We start from the raw sequence: 18,637 nt of genomic DNA on the forward strand, positions 1-18,637 counted from the left end.
TTTAGTGATCCTTTCACCAAAGTATGAGTGTAATTTTCTGCTACAGCTAAAACTTTAGATGGTTAATGTGTAAAATGTAGCCAGGTGATTCCAATATCAAGAAAAAAGGGGAAATCACGTCCTACCCAACGTTTTAATCCACTAATGCTGCAATATGTTGGCTCTCTACCTGACAATACTTTCCACCTGCAAGGTCTCGTCCATCCTACAGCAGATATAATCCTTTAAATTTGAAGAATGATAACACATGATCCAAGAAATAGCCGACGCTCACCACACACAATGGAGCTTAGTGTTGTTCAAAAAAATGGAGCTTAGTGCTTCCTAGTGCTCACAAGTTTTTGTCATGATGTATGTTTGAATCTCTGCTTTGTACAATTTACATTGCACTCAAAGTCCAGTTTGGGCAGCTGGGTGAGCATATGCATCTAGTTTAGGGTTAATTATTGGTTTGCCACTACAGCCCGCGCATGACTCAGTTTTGCCACTAGAGCAGAATGGTGCTCAGTTTTGCCACCGCTTCTGGTGCAGCTTCTCTGTCGAGGCCAAACGGCCAGGCTTCAAACGTTTTCGTCTCTTGCCGTTACTGAAAGTGGGGCCAGATCTTACAGGTAGGACCGCGCAATGACAAATAGGTGAAGACCGAACTACCCCCTGCTCCCGCCACACAGCAACACACCGATCTGCTGCACGCACCACCATCCGCGCCCCTGCCGGCACCACCTGCGCCGCCACGACCTGCGACGCCACCACCTGCGCCGCCGCGCGGCCGTCCCGCGTGGACCCCTTCTCCACCGCCTCCAGGAGCACCTGCTCTGCCCCCACCCCATTGCGACTTAGTCGCTCGTTCCAACACTGCGCCCTCCACCTGCTCGACGGAATGGCTAGTGGCGGCGACGACCTTGGCGAGGCAGGCGTGGGGTCGGAGACCCGCCGCGTCCACGACTGGGTTCCCGAGGGGTAAGCCTTGTTCCTATTGAGCTTTCTTGTGTAGTGCAATAGTCGATTTGACATGGAGTGCTCATTGCGTTTGATTTTGCTTTTGGTGTGCTCATTGCCTCTCTCGTTTTTGGTTGATTAGGATGGAATTGCGGTTTGCTTTCTTGGTGAATATTAGAAGGGAGCGATTCATTGTGGATGCAAAGGATCAAAAGAAATTCCAAGGAGGGTTTGATTATCGGTTGCCAATGGATTGTAATTGGAGTTTTAGACAATTTGGCGAGGTAATTTGCGGCCCATATCCTTGGGGTATGCATGATGAAGTGGAATTCAAATACTACGATGGGGGAATTGATTGGGTGAAAGTTAGTAATGATGAAGAGCTCGCTACCATGTTTGCTAAGCATAAGGAGAAAGAGCAATTTCATGTGAGGCTGCAAAATGATGTGGTTGTGCCGGCGGTTGGAACTTCTCGGACAGATTCATGTCGTCGTAATGGCAACTCTAGCCGGAACGGTTCGGTTAGGGAGCTTCGGTTAGTGCACGGCGACGTGGTGGCTCGTCAAACATGGGCACCGGCAGTAGGGTCCCAAGAGAAGTGGAGCCCGAATACATCGATGATGAAGAGAGGCTATATTCCGATGTTGTGCGAGAATTTACGACGGCCATGTCGGGCTGAAAACCGAGATGAGTGTGACAATGAGGCTTTTGTGATTGATGATGAGGAGGTTGAGGACGAAGACCTTCCAGCTATTGAATGGGACCCTGCAAACTCTCAGATGGAAGAAGGTACCATCTTTGCATCCATGAGTGAGTGTAGAAATGCACTTGTGACATACTGCATCAGGGCAGAGCGTACATTTGAAGTTGACAAGAGCGACAGAGTACGTTACAGAGTGCACTGTCCGACTGAAGATTGTCCATGGAGGATGCACGCGTCTAAAATGCGAAATAGCACGAATGTTCAAGTCAAAGTGAACCCTTTTAGGCACACATGCCTGGAATCAACCCTGAGGAAGGAAACAATCAGTAGAGCCAAGTCAAGATGGGTGGCTGAAGAAGTAAAACGGTGGGTGACAGAAGACCATTAAGTGGGTACAAAGGAGTTGCAGAAGAAGCTCAAAGAAAAGTTCAAGATAGAGGTACCATACATGAGGATTTTCAATGGAAAACAACATGCTATGGATTCTATTTATGGTAATTGGCAGGAAAGTTTTAAACTGTTGTATTCATTTAAGGGTGAAGTGGAGAGCCCAGGTAGTATTGTAGATATTGATCACCACACCGTGGAGTACACGTTGAGGGGAATGACAATGACCAAAGAGTGCTTTAGAAGGGTTTTTGTCTGCTTTGAGGCTTGTCGCCGGGGTTTTTTGGAAGGCTGCAGGCCCTATTTGGCTATTGATGCTACTTTTCTCACAGGGAGGTTTAAAGGACAGTTAGTAGCAGCTTGTGCAGTTGATGGACACAATTTTGTATTTCCGGTTGCTTATGGCGTGATAGAAGCGAGTCCGAGGAGAGCTGGACTTGGTTTTTGCGAGAATCTGCGCCGGGCTATTGCACATCCCAATGGGTTGGTAATTCATACGGATGCTTGCAAGGGTTTAGAAGTAGCCGTGGACAATGTGTTCCCTGGAGTAGAGCATAGGGAATGCATGCATCACCTTGCTGCAAATTTTGGGAAGAAATTCAAAGGAAAGGTGTATGCCGACAATTTATGGCCAGCATCTTTGACTTGCAGTGTGAAGAAGCACAACTATCACATGAGGCAGTTATACAAAAATGACAAAGTGAAGGAATACTTGGAAACACACCACTCCAAGTTATGGGCCGGAAGCCAATTCGGTGAAGTGAGCAAAGTTGACTATGTGCATAATAATCTTGCGAGTCTTTCAACTCAACGATCCAAAAACTAAAGGGTCTTTATTTGGCGGATTTGCTTGACAAGATAAGGGTAGAATACGTGCAGAAATTTCTTGTTCGTGCAGGAATAGCCGAGGCAAAATTCATGGGACACATTATAATCCCTTCCGTGATGAATGAATTGAAGCAGAAAACAAGAGGCTTGGAAATGGACATGACTCGTTGCTCAGCTACGACGGCAGAGGTATCATTTTTGGATAAAGAGAAGAGGGAATGGAGATATCCAGTGGATTTAGAAGCTAGAACTTGCAGTTGTAGGCAATGGCAGATAACTGGGTTGCCATGCATTCATGCCTTGTTTTTCATCACTACTCTGTCAGATCAAGCAGGTAACATACAACAGTATGTGCATGATTACTACTCTGTTGCAAAGTTCAAAGCCACATATGCACATGCCTTACCTGCTTTGGAGGGAAAACAACAATGGGATCCAGTGGACCCTGGTTTTAAGCTTTGCCCTCCGGTTCCGAAGAGAGCAGACGGGTAGACCGAGGAAAAGTAGAATAAGACCTCGCAGCGAAGGAGCTGGACTTGGACCGAGGAGACGTAAGTGCACAAGGTGTGGTGGGTCTGGTCATTTCGCTAAGTACTTGTGATAACGCAGTAGATCCAGGCGTTCGGAGAGTGTTTTGATGTTTCAAATGATGAGCAAAATGATGATCAAAATGAGGATGCAGTGGAGGCTACAAGTGATGATCCAATTGATGATCCAATTGATGAGCCACAAAATGATCAAATTGATGATCCAATTGATGATCCGATTGATGAGCCACAAAATTATAAAAATGATGATCCAATTGATAATGAAAATGATGATCCAATTGATGATCCAATTGAGGAGAAAATTGAGGCTCCAAATGTTGGTGTCCAACCTTCTGTGGTTGTGAGTTCTACTTGGTATGTAAATCTTTCCAATACTAGTGTACATTTATCACTTGACACAATCTTACCGCCCTTTGTTTTGTACAGCTCTGTTGTAGGTTCGAACAAAGTTGTGGCAGTGAGCTCGAGGTAGTTAAGGTGCCAACCAAGAGGAGAAGAAAAGAAGCAATGAGCACAAGGATCACAAGGAGCAAAGTAGTGGCAAGAAGCGCAAGGACCAAGAAGAAGCCGCAACGCTTTGTAGATGATTGAGTGGGAACCAACTAAAGTTCATGAATAATGTTGTATTTGTGTTTGAATGCTGTTGGAATGATTAGAGTACATGTTTGAACTATGTTTGAATGATGTTGGAGTGATGAGATTACATGTTTTGAGGAACTCATGTCAAAATGTGCTAAAAAAGGGCTCCAAAGGTAGGGTAAATGGCCTCATTTCTAAGCAAGTTTTTTTTGATCTTGTCTAAATTGGCCAAATAAGTTCAGTACACATCTATTCCATGTAAGAAGAGTATGTGAGAAGGTTTTCCATTTTTTTGATTTTTTTTGAATTTTTTATGCTCATTTCAAATTTAGTCAAAGCTAACTTTGACCATCATTTTAGCAAGTTTCAAACATGGAATTGTAAAACTAAGCATGGATCCTTGTTATTCACTCCAAAATGAAGCTTTGGTGAGGTTTTTGAAACTTTTCATGTTCCAAACCCTAAACCTCTTATCTTCACCCTCGAACTTGTACCCCGAGTGTTTGAGATATCACATTAGACACATGGTTTTTTTGTTGAACAGCATGTAGACCATGTTTATCAACTAGAATGGGTAGTATATGACATAAGAAGTCTATGTGAGAAGGTTTTCCATTTTTTTGATTTTTTTTGAAATTTTTATGCTCATTTCAAATTTAGTCAAAGCTAACTTTGACCATCATTTTAGCAAGTTTCAAACATGGAATTGTAAAACTAAGCATGGATCCTTGTTATTCACTCCAAAATGAAGCTTTGGTGAGTTTTTTGAAACTTTTCATGTTCCAAACCCTAAACCTCTTGTCTTCACCCTCGAACTTGTACCCCGAGTGTTTGAGATATCACATTAGACACATGGTTTTTTTGTTGAACAGCATGTAGACCATGTTTATCAACTAGAATGGGTAGTATATGACATAAGAAGTCTATGTGAGAAGGTTTTCCATTTTTTGATTTTTTTTGAATTTTTTATGCTCATTTCAAATTTAGTCAAAGCTAACTTTGACAATCATTTTAGCAAGTTTCAAACATGGAATTGTAAAACTAAGCATGGATCCTTGTTATTCACTCCAAAATGAAGCTTTGGTGACGTTTTTGAAACTTTTCATGTTCCAAACCCTAAACCTCTTGTCTTCACCCTCGAACTTGTACCCCAGTGTTTGAGATATCACATTAGACACATGGTTTTTTTTGTTGAACAACATGTAGACCATGTTTATCAACTAGAATGGGTAGTATATGACATAAGAAGTCTATGTGAGAAGGTTTTCCATTTTTTTGATTTTTTTTGAATTTTTTATGCTCATTTCAAATTTAGTCAAAGCTAACTTTGACCATCATTTTAGCAAGTTTCAAACATGGAATTGTAAAACTAAGCATGGATCCTTGTTATTCACTCAAAAATGAAGCTTTGGTGAGGTTTTTGAAACTTTTCATGTTCCAAACCCTAAACCTCTTGTCTTCACCCTCGAACTTGTACCCCAGTGTTTGAGATATCACATTAGACACATGGTTTTTTTGTTGAACAGCATGTAGACCATTTTTATCAACTAGAATGGGTAGTATATGACATAAGAAGTCTATGTGAGAAGGTTTTCCATTTTTTTTGATTTTTTTTGAATTTTTTATGCTCATTTCAAATTTAGTCAAAGCCTAACTTTGACCAGCTAACCCTATTCTTCTAGAAGGAAACCAGACCGATCCGTGGGTTGCTCTGTTTTGCATTGTGGACCGTTCACTCGCGGTAACGCCGAGCCGTCCGATCTAGCCTTCTAGAACGTTTCGGGGCCGATCCGTGGACACCCTCGTTCTTCAACATGATTGGTTCCTTTCTCTTTTACTGCGGTGGGCTATAAGAACACTGAAATCTCCGTTGGTCCGTTGGGCCGTCCCGCGTGTCTAGGCCTGCGATGCATGCGCCATGCAGGCGCCACGCCAACAACCCTTTCCACGCACTCGCCGACGCCTTTTAATGCATGGACGCAGCGTCTCGGCGTTGCCATCGTCTCGGCTCTCGCAGCGATGCGGCCGCATCGGTTTGCCATCGTCTCGGGCCGTCCCATCGTCGATCGCGTCAAAACCAATAATTATTTTTGGAAGACGGCTAGACACGCGTTAATTCATCATTAGGAACCCGAATTATGAGCCAACCTCTTTATAAGGGGCCTCTCTTCCTCTCCCACACACCAACCGAGCGAGCCTCTCTTCCTCTCCATCTCCAAGCACCATGCACCCAAGCGAGCCTCTCTGCCTCTCTGAAGATGCTGTACACGGGACCGACCTTCCGCCGTCCGCGCACTAGGCCGGAGCTACTCTATCCGGCGGACGTCCTCGTCGACAACACGCTTCGTGTGTGGGCAAAGTCGAGGTGGAGGACCGAGATCGAGCTCACTCGAGAGTTCCTCGACGAGGGCTTCTCCCACCTCCCACCGGGCTCGCCCCGTCATGTACTACGTCAATGAGTCTCGTGAAGGCATCGCCCTCAAGCTGCTCACGGTCACCTTCGCCAACCGATTTGACGCGTACGCCCTCCTCGGTGAGGTCTTCCGAGTGCGGCTGCGAGTCAATCTTCTTCACCACCTACAACGTCTTCACCGATTGCGACGCCATCTTCTTCTCCGGGAAACCTATGCACAGCCTCCCGTACTACAAGTGAAGACGCTGGTGAAGACGGTGGTGCGGCGCAGGTGGTGCGGCCAAGATGTGTTCTCGTCAAGCTCGTCATGTTTTTTTAGCTTTTTTCATTTTCTATGTGGTTCCGTGTCGAGTCGTGTCAAGTCGTGTGTCACTGAACTTATCTATCTAGGGTACCCATCTATCTATCTATCTATCTATCTAGGGTACCCATCTATCTATCTATCTAGGGTACCCATCTATCTATCTAAGTTATTTCCGTGTAATGGTGGAACTAAGCATCTTATGTATCGAATTTATCTAAGTTATTTTGCGTGATGATCTGGCTACCAATATTTGCATCTCATATATCTTACTTTTCTATGATTTCGATGTAATATATCAAGGGTGTATGAATTATGAAATCACAAACATGGATCCAAGTATGAACTTTGATGTTATATAAGTAGGGTACCCATATAAGTATGAAACAAAAAATCACAAATACGCAATGCTTGAAATCAGATAAATGCACCCTTTTTCCCTCGCAAAAATAGAAAGATGCACCTTTTTTTGTTTGATTATTTTTCCAACCTAAACCACAAACACGTAATGCTTGAAATAACAAAGACGCACCCTTTTTTTGGTTAAGCAGCGTGCATAAACACAAAGAACAAACATATGCGTCCTTACACCATAAACCAAGTCACGAACTAGAACTAACTATAGCTAGATTTCTTCCTTTTGCTTTTCAATATCTGTCCATCCACCCCACTCGGTTACCAGAGCAATCCTTCACGCTACCAAACAAAGCGGTCTTGGGTTCGAGTCCTGGCCGCACCCTTTTTTGTTTGTTCATTTTTCACCGTTTTTTTAAACACCCTTCTCATCTGCCCAAAGCCAAATCTTTGCCACTATCGAATTTTGATCAGATTTATTTATTTCAAGCTTGCAAATTCAAGCTTACAAGTTCATACAGTTTGAAGCCTACAAATTCATCACAAATTCATGACAAAGTCATGCCTTTCCATACAATGTCAACATTAAACCTAGTGCGATGACAATACCACCTACAAATGCACAAATGTAATTCCAAATTTTTGATTGATCTTCGAGCTCTCTAATCTTCTGGTTCATCCACCTTAGCTCAAAAGCTACCTCTCTGTCAATGCGTGCTCCGCCCTGCGTCTCTTCTGCACTAGCTATCGCGGCGACCCGTGTCGTCTGTGGCAAGATGGGCAACCATTCTTCGTGCTCATCTAGCAGCTGATTCATCAGCGTACGGAGCAAAACATCGACCCAAACGAAGAAGCATTTTATCTGCAAACACACGAAAGAGATCAACCACATTGAGCACAAACTATGCACAAAATACTGAAATTTCCACTTTTCTTACCCCTTTCTCGCTGCTGCACACGTAGAACGGACGATTGGTGTTCTTCGGTGTGCGCGAAATCCTCCGATCAATGGGCGTCCGGCACCGCGGACAGAGGAGGATCGGCATCTCCATGCGCACCGGAAGCTCGAACCGAGAGGTGGCACGGGAGCTAGAAGAAGACATGGATAGAGGTGGCGCGGGATCTGAACCGTGAGGTGCTTCGGCAGACGGCTGCGCCCTCCGCAGCTCCCGCCGTCGGCGGCGCTCCCCGTCAACAAGGCCCTCTCAGTCGCCCGCGCCGCACCTCTGCGAGGGGCCGTCTCCAACCCCGTCGATTTCTTCTCACCGCTGCGAGCTCCGCCGCGCGATCAGGGATTTTAAATGGGGTTGAGCTCCAACGGTTGCCTTGTGGGTTCCACGTGAAACGGCCAGCAACGGTCCTCTTTTCAAATGCGTCTCCGCTTGGTCCCACCTGAAACAGCCGAGTCAAGGACGTTGACCTGAATGAAACGGCAGACTCACGGAACGAGTCGTTGCACACAGACTAGTGGCAAAACTGAGTGTTGCGCCGGGGTGTAGTGGCAAACCAATAATTAACCCTCTAGTTTATTTTGTTCAATCTTCCTCGTTTGGCATTCCTACAAATCGCTTGCTGTGCACACCTGGCACACTTGCAATATCAAAGGTTTAATTTTGTACAATCTGTCTCGTCAGGCATTTGTTTAAACAGCTGGTGATGTACAATAGCAAAGTGAAACAGAGATTCATCCGAACAAAGAACCAGTTACCTACTCAATATCTGCAATAGAACCAAATTGGGGGAAACATGAGGAGCAGGCAGCAGCGCCGGCGAACACGCTCACTAGGTCGTCTCAGCCAGCAGGGAAATAACGGACTTTAGAGCAACTCCAGTCGCGTTCCAAACGTCGCCGGATCGAGCGTTTAGGGCACGTGTTTTCTTCGTGCTGCGTTTGGGGGACGTCGCTCCCCAGCCGCGTCCCCCAAAAACACATCCCAAATAAATAAAAGTGCACAAAATTAAAGGTTTCCATTTAAAGTTGATTATATATTATAAGTTTGAATGAAAACGGCTAGATTTCATCTAAATCCTAGCCTACTGGCCGTCCGGCGGTGCGTTCGACGGCCCCGCCCCGTCGTCACCTCCCATCCACCGCAGCTCCTGCTGCGCGCGCCGCCTCTCCATGCGTAGGGCGGTGAGCAGACGCCACTGCTCCAGCAGCGCGTCATCGCCTGCCCTCCCCTGCTGCGCCACCTCCTCCCACGTCTCGTTCTCCTCAGCTTCCGGGTCGAAGTCGAACTGCGGTGCTTCGGGTGGTGGAGGTGGTGGTGGAGGCGGTGGAGGAGGGAACTGGCCGGCGCCGGGGCGGTTCATCATCACGCAGGGCTGGGTTTGCGGCGGAGAAAGGGGTGCTGGCGGCTGTGGTGACTGCCATTGAGCGGGGGGGGGGGGGGGGCTTTTATAGACGCCGGCGTTGCCAGAAGAGGCGAGAAGATAGCGCGGGAAGGTGCAAGAAGCGGCAGGAAGAAAGCGCGGGAACGCGGGGTGGTGTGCGAATGCCGGCTACACGTGGAGGCTACGCAGCACCGACGAGACGTCTCGTCTGCCCCTCCGTCGCCATTAAGGCAACGCTGCGACGCTTCGTTCGTGTGTCACTGCGCGCCAATAACTTCCGTCGCGAGGTAGGCGACGGTTAGGTTTAAACTTGAATGTGCCGCTAATGCGTCGGGCCCGTATCTGCTCGCATCGCTTTTCGTTGTGTCCAGCGTGCCCGAAGCGTCTTTTGTATAGTGGGCACAGGCTTGAAGCGCCGGACACCGCACTGAGCCGCGTCGAACAAAAAGAGGCTTTGGGACACGCGGCTATGAAACGTTTTTTGCTGCTACGCATCCTAAACGGGGCTGGAGATGCTCTTAAAACACCATGCATACCACGATTTGGAGCAGGTAGCGCCGCACACACGGACGTGACCGACTCTGTCGCAACGCCGCAACCAGAGGAAGGATGGCAAGGTGGAGCACCAACAGGGACCAGCACGACCACAGCAAACGGCGCCCTCAGTAGCTGACCTGACCAGGCGGAGGTGCTTGCTTGACCATCAAACCGAGTTGTGGACTTGTGGTCAAGGTACGAAGTTTGAAGGGGAATCCCTGTAGGAGATCAAGGCCGAGGCTGCCCAGGCGCATAGCAGCAGCAACTAGAATCCAATCCAACTGCCGCAGCGATTTCAAGAGAGACACCAATGAAGGGCGTGTCTATTTGCCTATGCGCCAAGGGCCTATCACCGAACGCAACCAAAGAGATCCACGACGCGGTCAACCAGGGACGCTCCATAGCACCAATGAAATCTTCCCAGCATGTGGGGCCCCGAAAAGACCTGCCGATTCACCACAATCGCTTCCAACCCTGGAAGCTTAGAGTATGTCTAGTGGTTCGTCTCCTGAACCGTCTCACAAATAACGCTGGATTGAGCGTTTAGGAGACGTGTTTTGTTCGTGTCGTGTTTGGGGACATCGCGTCCCCCGAACGCCCTCTCGAAATCAATATTTAGTGCACAAAAATAAAGATTTTTATTTAAATTTGATTCTATATTACAAAGTTTGAATGAAAATGGCTAGATTTCATCTAAATCCTAGCCTACTGACCGCCTGGCGGTGCGTTCGACGGTCCTGCCCCATCGTCGCCTCCCTTCCGCCGCAGCTCCTGCTGCACGCGCCGCCTCTCCATGCGTAGGGCGGTGGCCAGACGCCGCTTCTCCAGCGGCGCGTCGTCCTGGAGCTTCTTCTCCGACTCGAAGGACTCGACGAACGCGCGTTGTTGATTGGCCGGCTCGTCCGGGTGCGGCCCGTCGTCGTCGGACCACTCAAACTCGTCGTCATCGTCCTCCTGCTCCGCCTAGTCCTCCTCCGCCTCGGCCTCCCCCTCCTCCTCCTCCTTCATTCGCGCCTCCAGGCGCACCGCCAATGCGTCGGCCTCCGCCGCCAACGCATCCGCCCGCCTCCCCCAGGCCGCCTCCGTTGTCGCCAGCGCCGCCTTCCGATGCTGACGCTCCTCCGCCGCCAGCTGCAGCTGGTGCTCCATCGCCTCCCGCCGCCGGCGCTCGACCGCCTCCCGCCGTTCACGGTACTGCGCCTACCGCTCCTCACACTGACGCCGGCGCTCATCAGCCCACCGCTGGCCAATCGAGATTACAATAGATGTTGTAACTGAAATTCAATGGTCTCTGAGTGAACTGAAAATTAGTAACTTCATTGAAGTGAATGTGTTAGCACTACGGTGATTGGAAGCTTGGTGTTGTCCGGCGATCAGAGGCGGACCTAAAACAAAATTGACCGGGTGTCACCGCCTAAGTCACACGATTTTTTTCACTTAGAAATTAGGGTGTCACACACTATCTCTACTACTTAAAAAGACTCAATTGGTTCCTTATTCTGCCAAACCCAATACGTTTGGTCGTCCTTGGTCTTCGTCGTCCCGCTCGTCGACCTTCCGCTCGGCCGCGTGCGCCTACATGGGCCAGGCCCACGTCTCGCATAGACATCGTACTCCTTCCTCCAGCGATCGCAGCCCCCTTCGCTCTTCTCCCTTGACGACCCCCATCACATGTCTATCATGTTCAACCCTAGCCGCCTCTGCCTCCCCCCACGCGATCTGGTCCTCCTCCACCCGTGCGACCCCCATCCCGTGCCCGCCTCCCGCCTCCACCTGCAGTCCGTGCGGCGAGATGCAGTCCGTCGCCCTCGACAACCAGCTGCCACAAGCCGGAGCAGAGGCCACGGAGAGCTCGGTAATGGGGCGTTCAACATCCAGGGAGCCAGGCCGGAGGAGACGCCACTGAGGGAGTGGTCTTCGACCTCCAGCATCCAGGGATCCTAGCCGGAGCCAAGGCCGTCGGCGGCTCAGTCGCCCTCCCGAATCTAGGGAGTGGCCTAATCCGTAGGCGCGTTCTGGATGGACGCCCACCACTCCGTGCCTCCACTACATCATGCATAGTTCTTGGTGCTACAGATCTTGGGTCCCCTGCCATCGGTGCTATGAAGAAGACCAACATCACGTAAGTGTCTAATTTCTCTTTTTGTTTGGTTAGATCAATTAGAGGCATGAGTGAATATTTTATTTAGTGGATCCATGCTGCACTACATGCGGTGGTTAATTATCTTGTTAGATCGAGACTTGCTTGAATATGTGAGTGTATGAATACGCGATGCACAGATCGGTTATTTTGAATGCTTACCAGCTGTAACTTGCCTGTGTGTTGCTATCTTTGTATGCTGCACTACATGCGGTGATTAATTATCGTTTTAAGTTGAATGCTTGCTTACTGTGACTGCAAGGACATGATGGAATTGATTTTATAGAAGTTTGCTCTGCTTTTTCAGAATTTTTCTTGAGCATTGGAACAATCTGCATCGTGAAAAGGTAAAAAATTGTTGATGTACTGCTGCATTTTATTTCAACCTGCAGCTTACTTGATCCTCTCTATGAAGCTTATATATCTTGGTTGTGCATATTGAGATTGATTCGTTGAAACCATTGTATTTTATAACCAGTAAATCTTCTCACATTCTTTTACCATCCACACAGATAAAATCTTGGTGTCCTGCACAAGCAGTACGCGGCAGTTGTTATGTATATAACAGAGGTAAAATTTTGGAACACATTCATTTTACATTGATTTTATCTTTGTATGCTCTTACATTTCATCATTTCCACATTCAGACTATGATTGAAAAGTTTCTGTTCAAGTGAAGACGTGAAGTGACAATGCACATTTTTATATTGCCATCGTTTTAATTATATAAGTCTTAATGTGTCTGTTTCTCTAGGGTGGCACAAACAGGACTCCCAAATTATAAAGAGTAAAAATCTTGGCGAGACCGGAAGGTCATAGCCTCTCAAGATTATTTAATAAGACAATTTTTGTTTTCTCTATTTTTAGGGAGCTTCTCTTCTCATTGTGACATGAAGTGTAAAGAATAATAATAATTGCGAAAGTGTCTACTTCAAATAAATATTCGCAACTGCTATATTGATCAATTATGAATTTTATTAAATTTATGTACTATCCATATTTTCTTAAATATTTTTGTAGTTTCCAAAAGATGTCTGGGCACGGCGCCTTGTATGAACTTCTATTCAGAATTTCTTTGAGAGGCTTCTTAACGAGTGGATGAGCTGGATGATATGGAGAAGCGGAAGGCAAACGAGGAGTCAATGTTTGCGATGCTCAAGTAGTGTCACGGTATTCCCGTCCCATGTTCGAGTTTTGCAGGAAAAATGTGAGAATCTTCCGGTTTTCTTTTTGTCAGTCTCTGTGTGATACTATTTTCATATAATTTCAAATTAAAGTACTTGTGCAAAAATGGACAAATAACAGAAAGAATGGGGTAAATTAGGATTTGAAATTATTCTTGTGGTGTCATGTTAACCGTTGGGAGCTGCAAGAAGACATGGTGATATCCCTCTAAGTTGAAGTTGAATGTTTCCTTCAGAACCAGTGAAATCAAAATTTAACTGCAAGGAATTGATGTAATTGCGATAACAAACTTAGATGGTCAATTGAGTGCCAAGTTTTAGATATGTGTGTGTGGAGTACTGCAGTTTAGCTTTGGGAAGTTATTTGGGAGAGCATGATCATGGACAGGGATGTGTGGTTCCGTGGAGAATCTAAGCTATCTCCCTATGGTCGCTTTTAACTGACCTCAATTTGGTTTATGTAGGACCTGTGCTAGGAAAGAGGGATAAATAACGTAACAATAGATTATCTTATTAATGTTATTACTACAAAAGGAAGAGATCAGTGATTTGATTTGTCCAATTAATTTTTGTCTGGTTACTTAGTTCAACTGCCTATGACACATCAGTTGGACGGATTATTAAAAAATAATGTAGCCTTTTCATACATATTTGCATCTTTTTAAGATGAATGCTTGCTTGCTATAATAGGATTTGGGACCAGATGGAGAATGTACTTCTTTTTTCACTTGCTTCTCTCATATTTTTGTCGTAGATTTGTGCATTGCTGGGCAATTTTAAGATGCTAGGCAAGTGTTTCTTTCATTAGGTCTTGTTGTTGCATGATTATGATTCTCTCATATTTTTTTTGAAACAATGTCGGTGCCAAATACTAGGACTACAGAGTTAGATTTACATTGCTGTCATTGTGCCATAAGTTTCTTTCTGTAAAATTAAATACTTGTCTTTAATAAGAGGGAATAGGTAACATAAATTTTTCAACCACTATTTCTTTCTGAATATTATTTACTTGTCCTTTTTTTGCTCCAAGTGATATTTGAAATTATGCACACTGATATTTTTTTGACATGGAGAAGCTGAACCTAATGAATAGGGGGCACTCTTTTTTGCATGATTCTTCTAGCTAACTGAATTAAAAAAAATCCTAGAGAAGGAAACTGTTACTTGGCCAATATACATTATTTAGTGCGTTTTTTAATCAGAGCCTATTTGTTCCCTTACTAATGCTTATCACACTAGAACTGAATATGCTCATGTTCCATAGATTTTGATTTAGTGGCCATGCACCTAAAGAGAATGTCGATTGAGATTTGGGAATAACCAAAGTACCTGGCTGTTTGTACCCAGCGGCGGCAGTGGCTAATTGAAGTGGGAAATGGATGACAGCAGGTGGAAGACACCGTCGTGCCAGGACGAGCACGTTATGGAGGTCCTCGTCGTTAGGATCACATGGCCGTGCGGACGCGCTGCCGTGATGAGTCCACAACGATGGCAACAAAGACGCAGCGCATGAGCAACAGAGCAGTACAGGGCAGCGACGAGGCGCTGCAGGGAGACGCCGTCCCGTCGTGTGGTGAGTCGTCGGCGCAAAGTATTGCTGGCCCATTATTTTTTTCAATCCTGATATATGTGTGTTGTCTTAGAACTATCATCTTTCAAGCAAACATATTAATAGAAAGAGACCTTGGTGGTCCTGTTTGGGTGCTTCAGCACAACTTGGGAAACACCTAGGTAAAAATAGTAGAATTCTTGGAAAGATAGTTAAGATTGTAGCATACTCTTCCAGCCTCAAGGGGGCAAACACACGCCACTGGCTACTGCTGCGTTAAGTTCTGCTGGTTCAAGATCTCCAAGTACACAGTTAGCATGCCAATATGTTTCATCCGAGAGATCTTGAGCAGACTGAAACCTATGGATTGAAACTGAAGCAATGGTTCAATATCTTGTAGATACTGTTTAGGTATTCTAAAACTGAAACAATGTGTATAAAAGTGTTGTCTTTAGCAATGCTTTGCATCTTGAGAAAGATTTGTATCATCCCAGATCATGTTAAATCCATTCTTTCTAACAGGAGTTTGTAGCTTTTCCTCCTAAATCTATGTGTTGATTAAATGACTTGCTATTTCAGTGTTTGGCATGGGCGCATTGTTTATAATGTAAGATCCTTAAACTGAAACAGTGTGTTTGAAAGTGCAAGTCTTTAGCAATGCTTTGCACCTTGAGGAACATTTGTATCATCCCATATCATGATAAATCCATTACTTCTAACAGGAGTTTGCAGCTTTTGCTCCTAAATCTATCTACTGATCAAATGACTTGCTATTTCAGTGTTTGGTGGCGATATGTTTTTGGACTCAACTACACATTTTGAAAAGAGTGCAATAAATAATTATTAATAAAATATAATTAATCTATGGTGTAAATATAAATTATAAAGATAACAATTGGGCATGTGTTGGTTGTTAGGTAGATGAGGGAGAAGACCAACGTATCACCGCCATCCTCCCTTCGCAGCTTCGTCGCTGATGACTCGTAGCACCGCAACCCAAAGTATGCAGCTCCAAGCCCTTGCTCAAATTGCATCTTGTCCACCCCTGATAGAACAGATGGCTCCAATAGAGGTGGAGCATGGTAGGGCGATAGAACGGATGGCTCCAACAGAGGTGGAGCATGGTAGAGCATGAACGGGCAGACGGCTGACTGTAGTGGCAGTGCGCGGCTCGTGTCGAAGGACCTGCCCTCCCCCTACGTTCCTTTCTTTTTTGTCACAGCGATAGAGTGATGTGGTGTAGGGAAGGGAAGGTGCAACATCCACGTGATTAGGCGCCATCCAACAACGCTCTACCCAGAGTTTGCGAGCGGCGCAACCTCCTGGTGAATTAGATCCTTTTCATTTTCAGATAGAATCAGTAATATATTTTTGTTTTCCCGTAGCAACGCACGGGCAAATTACTAGTAAATAATGAAAGAAATCAATTTTTACCCAGTGTCATGTGGCCTCTGGATGCTCAATGTGGGTACACACCTACCGGCGATTAACTTGGTCATATGGTAAATCTAATCAAGCTGTAGATCCTATGTTTGGAGTTAGGACTTAGGAGCAGTGATGTGTGATTTCTCTCTTTGTGCAAGTGAATCCATTGAACTCGGATCACTAGCAATTGATTGTACGAATATTGAGAATCATTAGTTTCAATGGATTATGTTTGTTGACCAAAAAGAGGAAAAAAGTTGCTTTTGCACATCTCAGTACCACTGAAAACCATTTGCTTTTTGAATTATTTGAGCAAAAAATATATCAAAATAGAACCTTTATTTACCAATTCAAACTTTTTGTAGGACTCAAAAGAAAAGTTTATCACGGCGGGTACATGTATATTTGAAAGTATTTCAAGTTTTCTTCTGAACAAATAAAGATGTTTTTCATCTAAGGAGCTTCTTTACAGTCAGAATCGACAGTCATTCCATGATAGGCGTTGCCCCTGTGGGGCCAAACCTCTCTCTCCCTGATTGATTCCCTCCTTTGCCATGAACAGGATTCATCTCCTCCCCATCCCACTTTGCACCTCATCGTCATTAGAGACGCCACTCCCTTCCCGATTCCTCTCTCCCTCCCTCCCTCCCTCCCTCCCTCCCTCCCTCCCTCCCTCTCTCTCTCTCTCTCTCTCTCTCTCTCTCTCTCTCTCTCTCTCTCCCTCCCTCTCGACGACATAGCTGGGCAAAGATCTCCCCTAAGCCACCACCGAGCCACCGGCGTAATCGTTAGGGAGCCGTGGGAAAGAAGGCGCTGTCGAGGGTAGAGCAAGCCACTAGAGGGCGCTACAGTACTTTGGGAAACTCGTAAATGACTATATTTTTAATGAGGGATCTTGGACTACCAAACATGTTATTTTGGAAAGTTCACTTATTCACATATGAGCATTTGGAATCTTAGATAGTATGATGTATTATTTGGAAAAAATATAGGGTTGGGATAAGGTCGATCCTAAGCTAGGGAAATAAGCGACTACTAACATAGGCCCAACTATTTATTTGTGCATAACATAGGCCCTACCTAAACATGTCAAAATAGGTATATGTATATGTGTGTAATAGAAGGCACAAACAATACAGCAACACGTTGTACATGTATTTTGGTAAGTGATATATAATCTTGTAAATAAGCATGTGAATACATAATAATCCATTCAATTGCTTTATTCGAGGGAGAGGTCGAGTTTTATGCATCTTTGAAAGTTATACACAATTAATTATCGCTTGCAAATTTATAGAAATAATTAGTAAAAACCAAAAGAATTGCACCATAATTTGTGGAAGTTCAAATTCTAGAGTATTTGCGCTTTACAAATATCTCTCAAATTATTTGCTAGATCCATACACTCTAAAATGTTCCACGAGGCCGGTTAGATATTTAACGATACAATGAAAAACAACATAAACAAACACATGAAACAAAAAGGGGAATATATTAATCTATAGACTAAATTTGATAATATGGGATTGCTCAGAATCGCTAGTAACAATAGAAACTTTCAAAATTGCTAGTAATTACAAAATATTTATTTGCGATAAAAATACAATATTAGTTTAGCACCAAAAATTTATTTATAATGATAAGTATTAGAGGTATATAAAAAATATGTAATTAACACATGAGTGTTGTTTAGATTGTTAACTATGTTGGTTATATTTAAATGCTGATGTCTCAAGGGATGCATCAATAAAAAAACATATATTTAACAATAAAATGAGTTATGACAAAGTAAAAATGATGTGGGCATTATCCTTCGGGTAACCAACATTAGGCTACCTCCTACGGCCCAACCAGGGGCCCATGAAGACTCCGGCGCGGCCCTCTTCATTGCATCTGCGGTTGCCTTGCGAATGGTGCTGCTTGAGGCGACGCCGGCGGCAGCAGAAGAGCCCTTCTTCTTCTTCACCATATTGGAATATGATTAAGAGCCGACGGTGGATTGAGATACGGCGGTGGCGGCGGTGCAGTAGTTGCGAGAAAGAAGAATAAAGCGGTGAAAGGGAGAATGTTGTGGGTATACTTTATGGGTATATCAACGACGTGGCTTAGATCCGGCAAGCCCGGGTGGCCCACAGACGGTGATGGTGGCATGGGGCCCATCGGGCGGCCCAGTTGCTGTTGATCAAGAAGGATGAAGTCCGAGTCCGAGAACTCGGAGCCGGATCCTAACCGACCTACGAAGGAGGCCGGATCCGTGGAGGCCCATAAAGTATCCGGATCCGAGTACGGCCATAAGGAAGGCGGATCCTTGACGTACACGGCAAGATATTGTACCGTAGTTAGGTAACTTGTATTCCGGCTAGGACTCTCCATGTAAACCCTAGATCCGGGCGCCTTTATAGGCCGGATCCTGGGA

General features: G+C 45.3%; 1 long non-coding RNA gene across 2 annotated transcripts; it reads left to right on the forward strand.

Annotated features, from left to right (window-relative positions):
* Positions 1–11,710: 11,710 nt before the first annotated feature.
* Positions 11,711–14,954, forward strand: LOC124701919. 2 transcript variants are annotated; one of them, XR_007002262.1, is made up of 4 exons: positions 11,711–12,045; positions 12,371–12,410; positions 12,576–12,633; positions 13,084–14,954. It is a non-coding gene; the product is annotated as an uncharacterized LOC124701919 (long non-coding RNA). The 2 variants fall into 2 exon arrangements; XR_007002261.1 differs by having other exon boundaries at positions 12,576–14,954.
* Positions 14,955–18,637: the final 3,683 nt, after the last annotated feature.

Source organism: Lolium rigidum, chromosome 3 (assembly GCF_022539505.1).
Source record: "Lolium rigidum isolate FL_2022 chromosome 3, APGP_CSIRO_Lrig_0.1, whole genome shotgun sequence".
Taxonomy (NCBI): domain Eukaryota; kingdom Viridiplantae; phylum Streptophyta; class Magnoliopsida; order Poales; family Poaceae; genus Lolium; species Lolium rigidum.